This window comes from Mytilus edulis, chromosome 1, assembly GCF_963676685.1.
Source record: "Mytilus edulis chromosome 1, xbMytEdul2.2, whole genome shotgun sequence".
Lineage (NCBI taxonomy): Eukaryota > Metazoa > Mollusca > Bivalvia > Mytilida > Mytilidae > Mytilus > Mytilus edulis.
Genome location: NC_092344.1, coordinates 100745121 through 100751120, shown reverse-complemented (window position 1 = coordinate 100751120; position 6000 = coordinate 100745121). Strand labels below are relative to the sequence as shown.

At 31.2% G+C, this 6000-nt stretch overlaps 1 protein-coding gene across 2 annotated transcripts in view; it reads left to right on the top strand.

Annotated features, from left to right (window-relative positions):
• Nucleotides 1-237: 237 nt before the first annotated feature.
• Nucleotides 238-6000, top strand: part of LOC139516122 (neurocalcin homolog) — a 46781-nt gene continuing 41018 nt past the window's right edge. The window contains exon 1 of one of the 2 annotated variants that reach the window (XR_011662915.1): nt 238-423. The gene's annotated coding sequence lies outside the window, so the exon portion shown is untranslated. The remainder of the gene's footprint in view (nt 424-6000) is intronic. The other variant, XM_071305989.1, reaches the window with a different exon arrangement.

Below are 6000 nucleotides of genomic sequence, written 5' to 3'. Positions count from 1 at the left end.
GCTTGTGCACGGTAAAAAGTTTCACAAAAAATTATTTTATGTCATGTAATCATATAAACGCTATATCTTCTATCAAGACCACTGGACGTTAAGCAACCAACAATCAATCAATCTTCTATCAAGTCATTAATCGATCAGTGAAGTGCGGACGTCTCTGAAAACACCCACAAAGTTGGTCATGTCAAATAATCTAATTGGGAGAAGTCGGTATTACAAATCATTCTCTACCATAAAAAAAGTCACGTGATATGAATTGTTTGTTAGAAAACCTTTCATTGGTCAGATGCGTCAACATTTCTTTCGTTTAGTGTATTGGAAAGAAATCAACTCAGAGAATTTGTGTAAACATTCCAGTTTTCCGGGTTAATTTTACTTTATGAAGGAGACTAGGCCTCAATATCTAAATATATGATTTATTTACGGGTAAGTAAAAGGTCAAACATCTTGTGTATCTGATAACATTCGACATAATTTATGTGTGATGAGGTTGACATCTTGCAAAATATTTGCGACACATTTCACATGTTTCATCTCCACGGTAAACGGATTACCTCCATTGAAAGCGAAAACCTAAAAATATTGATTTAAGTGCAAAGAAAAGATAATCGCATGAACCTTAAAGACGTCACTATTTAGTTGATAATAATATTGTAGTCGATCCTGATTACCTTTGAAGAGGAAGAAGTTAATTAAATTTACACCTGAAATTAATTATATTGATAAACCACATGTGTCAAGTCCATACCCTGTTTTAAAGTTTAAATTATTGACTGACAAACATAGCTAGGGATTTGAAAGGATGGGTAAGCTATATGTCAATGAGCAAATAACCCACAATTAATGCCAATATTTTCAAAACATATTGTTGGGAGACAAGAGTTCAATGTGGCAACTCACTATATTACATGTAAATAAACAAATTAACATATTTAAGTGCATCCCATGGAATGTCAAATGGTACTCTCCACTTAATGACTTATGCATCCAGGTCACCAGAAATCTCAACATCCCTATTTTTACTATTTGCCATTCCTTACCCATACGTTGCATGTTGTGTACACTGAAACTCTCACAATTACAGAGTGATGTGTAAATCCATTTATGATTTATTTTTATTTATTTTTTTTGGGGGGGGGGGGGGGGGGGGGAATCATTCAACATGCTCTGGAATTTGAATTAAAATCACACATTTTCTTTTTGCACTTTTCCGCATTGGATAAGTAGCATTCAAATCAAAACTTCCTGTTGAAGAGGAATTGTCACTTAAACTATATATGTGATGAAATTCATGATCATATTTTTGGCTCACCTGGCCCTTATATCTCAAAAACCAAAGCATTTAGAGCAAATCTGACAAGGGTGAAATTGTTTATCAGGTCTGTTGAGCTTGTCTTTCAGGCTTTTAATTTCTCTATATAGGTCAAAGTTTGGCATCCATTAGTTTTCTGTCACTAGTTTTATCATTTGTGTGTTGTACATACATGTACATAAGATATTCAATATGCTTTTACTTTATGCTTTTTATGACATCCTTTATGTATTCATATTTTGACTAGTACAAATGTACATGTATTACTAAATATGTATCAATACAACAAAACTGAAGAAATAAACAAGAAAAGAAATAATACTGTGCAGTCTGGTGTATCTGTGCAGACTTATGACTTCACTTCATTCAACTGATAAAACCAATAATCTGATACTATTGTGTGAACACATTCATATCATACTTTTATTTCATAAAATTTTCTGTTTATAAATATGGTTTTATCCTCTGGATTTTGTGTAATGTGTCCAAAATTAGGGAAACCCCTGTTTTGAGAGTTCCTCCAATGTCCAGTGATTTCATACATGCCTTATAAAAATAGCTTATTTTGAATAATTAAGGAAAGAATTTGTACTATGAAATATAATTGAGTTTGAACCAACCATACTGCCAATGATGCAGAGCAAAAATTATTTCAATATGATATGAATTTGACATAAATAACAACTTTTATTTGATGTAAATTTTTTTAATGGAAATTGGCCAAATATGGTAAATCATGGGATTGCAGTAATTAATTAACTCTTGAACTTATCAATTTTATTCTTTTTTATCCCTTCGGAAGGCTTAAACAATTACAAGATCGATTTTATTTGTGTTACTGTGTTGATATGACAAAATCAGCTAATGCGCGATATTACAGGATGCGCTGACAGGGGGGACTCCACTGTATTTATGTATCATTCATGTACAATGTATATAGCAATCGGATTAAAATTCAATTCTAAAAGCTTTTGTGTTTCTATATATTCATTGCTTGTCATTGAAGAATATTAAAATTTGACCTAAGACTACATTTTGTTATTAAAATGGAGTGCAAGTTTCATATTTTACCAATTAACGTAATTTAAACATGTTTATGAAACAATGCAGTTTTGCATTAGCTTACCAGTACCAGTCTTTACTGGTACATGTAACTACAAAATGTATGATGCTGTTAACAGTCATCTTGCAATTTTTTTACCGTGGACTCAATATTTTTCTGCCAGATGAGTCCCTTATACTTATACCTCTGTACATAAAGTTATTGTAGTATACATGTACCTCTTTACATAAGGCAGTCATTGTAGTATTATTGTAGGAATTCAGATTCAGATTGTGGTCAGTCTCCTACACACTTAATTTCAGTATAAGTGAACGGTGTCACTCAAATTAGTTATCGACTGCAGGTAAACAGTCATTGACTCCCGATTAAGATTAATTAGTTACCTGACTGCAGGTAAACAGTCAATGACTCTGATTAAGATTAATTAGTTACCTGACTACAGGTAAACAGTCATTGACTCTGATTAAGATTAATTAGTTACCTGACTACAGGTAAACAGTCATTGACTCTGATTAAGATTAATTAGTTACCTGACTACAGGTAAACAGTCATTGACTCTGATTAAGGTTAATTATTTTTTGTGTTTATCACCACTGTCAGCACAATTGGATAATCTTGTGGCAGTCAGAGAGTCCATAGATAACTACTGACCACTCTGTAGGAAAATCATGATTTGAATGAAAAATTGTTCAAAGTACTTAATTTGCATATTTTTTTTACTGTGGACTCAATATTTTTCTGCCAGATGAGTCCCTTATACTTATACCTCTGTACATAAAGTTATTGTAGTATACCTCTGTACATCATGTACATAGGGCAGTCATTGTATTATTGTAGGAATTCAGATTTAGATTGTGGTCAGTCTCCTACACACTTAATTTCAGTATAAATGAACGGTGTCACTCAAATTAGTTACCTATTATATTATATTTTTTGTGTACATTTCTGTCTTTTCTGCTTCTAAATTTCATCTTCATGGCAAGCTTTACAATTTTTTAAGCAGATTATTTATCAACAGTCACTGTATTTTGAAGGGGATTTACACAATCTATTTTCATGTCTTTTGCAAGTAGAAAAATTGGGTTGAATTAATATGTTAAGTTTGATCCTTCCTGATCAAGTAAATTTGAAAATAAGGACAAAGTGGGCTAAAAATGGCTAAATGCCACATAAAGTATAATATGGTTTACAGTAGTTCAATGTGCATTGTATTTCACTTGAACATGATGAAGAAGGATACAAAAAAAATCTAAATTTTTCTTTTATGAAAAATTACTATTGATATAACCCTCCTCCCCTGCTATAAAAACCTTAATACATGATTTTGGTAGAAAGCACACTGTATGTGGTTTATATCATTTAGGCTTCTTACTTAGGGATGACATCAAAAGTTCAATGTAGGATAAAAAACTAAATTCTCATAGTTTTTTCACTGACCCCCCTTACCCCCCTCTTAACTTAATTTGGGGAAAATTGATTTACCAACAGGGATATATGTAAAAATCGATTTTAGATATACAAAACTTGCAGAATTTTAACCCCCCACCCCGAACTATTTGATTTAAGTTTTTTTTATCCTACATGGATCTTTTGATGTCTTCCCTCAGTAAAACAAACCACCATGAATATTTCCATTTGATAAACCTCCAAAAAAATAAACAAATAAACAGATTGTGTTATGAATGCCTTCTCCAGCAGGTTTTAATTAAACACTATGGATGAATCTAAAACAACTAGAAACCTGTATCTATCTTGGCATTAGAGCAAGATAATATTGGAATAGAAACTGCTATTTTAAGCAAGCTAAAAATATTATGCATTAAACAAGATTTGAAGCACACTTATGATCAGAGTTAAAATTCAAGATTAATTTCTGGCAGTGACCATCCTTTAAATACAAAATTAGCTGTATAAGATTTGATCCTAGATCAGAAGGTTATTCACACTAAGACTGGCTAATATTTGAACAATCTTTAAACCTGAAACTTATAGAGTATGGTAATGTTGTTTGGCATTTATTATTTAAACACAATAAGTAAGGATTTATTTGGATATAAAAAATGTAAAATTGTAGATATAAACAAACTATATAGTACATATATTTTATTTTGTTCTTTTACAATCATTGACAATCACAGCGTGTTTCAAAGGAAGTTTAAATACACATATCTTTGCAAGTAACCAGATAAAATTTATGATAATTATCAAGCATTCATGAATACACTTGCATGAAAATGTACATATTTATCAATTACATGAAATATTTGAATATGTACCTGGCCTAATATTTTACCTATATTGTATTGCACTGTGTAAGTAAAGATAACTAGGTGTTATATAATTGTGTGTAATTCTTCTTATTGTACATATAAACTGTCACTAAAACATGCACAATGACAAATTAATGGGCTTCACTTGATTTTACATCAATCCATCTGCATATATATATATAAATGTCACCTGAATTTAGAAACAAGAAACTTTTTATTTCTTTTGTCATAGAAAAATACTGTTGGGCCTTTTTTTTTACCAGCAGTTGTTTTTTAAGGTAGATATTTACATACAAATTGGTTGATTTTATCATGAACGTATATTCATGTTATTAGATTCCTTTTACTTTCATGATTTTATCAATCCATAGTACTGTACAATGGAATTACCTAACATATATGTATATTTATACATTTGAGAATTCTCTTCTTTGGCATAAGTTCATTATATTTTCCTCATACATGTACAGTTATACATTTGAGAATTCTCTAATATTTAAGCATAGATATATAAGCCTATTATATAAATTCATTATTTCATGTCTGATTACGAAAAACATACAATATAATGGAGAGTTTACATATAAGGCAAACACTCATCATTTTACCCATACATGTGAATTTATAACTTTTGAAAATTCTTTTATATTATGCATACATTCGTATTAGCTTACAAAATTTATGTAAATTCAGTTTATCTGATATGGCACATATTCATTATTTTCCCCATACATGTTTATATTCTTTTATTAGGGGAAAGTTGATGCTTTCCCCCATATATACATTTTTATACGACCGCAAATTTTGAAAAAATTTTCGTCGTATATTGCTATCACGTTGGCGTCGTCGTCGTCGTCGTCGTCGTCGTCGTCCATCGTCCGAATACTTTTAGTTTTCGCACTCTAACTTTAGTAAAAGTGAATGGAAATCTATGAAATTTTAACACAAGGTTTATGACCACAAAAGGAAGGTTGGTATTGATTTTGGGAGTTTTGGTCCCAACATTTTAGGAATGAGGGGCCAAAAAGGGCCCAAATAAGCATTTTCTTGGTTTTCGCACTATAACTTTAGTTTAAGTTAATAGAAATCTATGAAATTTTGACACAAGGTTTATGACCACAAAAGAACGGTTGGGATTGATTTTGGGAGTTTTGGTCTCAACAGTTTAGGAATTAGGGGCCAAAAAAGGGCCCAAATAAGCATTATTCTTGGTTTTCGCACAATAACATTAGTTTAAGTAAATAGAAATCAATGAAATTTAAACACAATGTTAATGACTACAAAAGGAAGGTTGGTATTGATTTTGGGAGTTTAGGTCCCAACAGTTTAGGAATTAGGGGCCAAAAAGGGACCCAAAT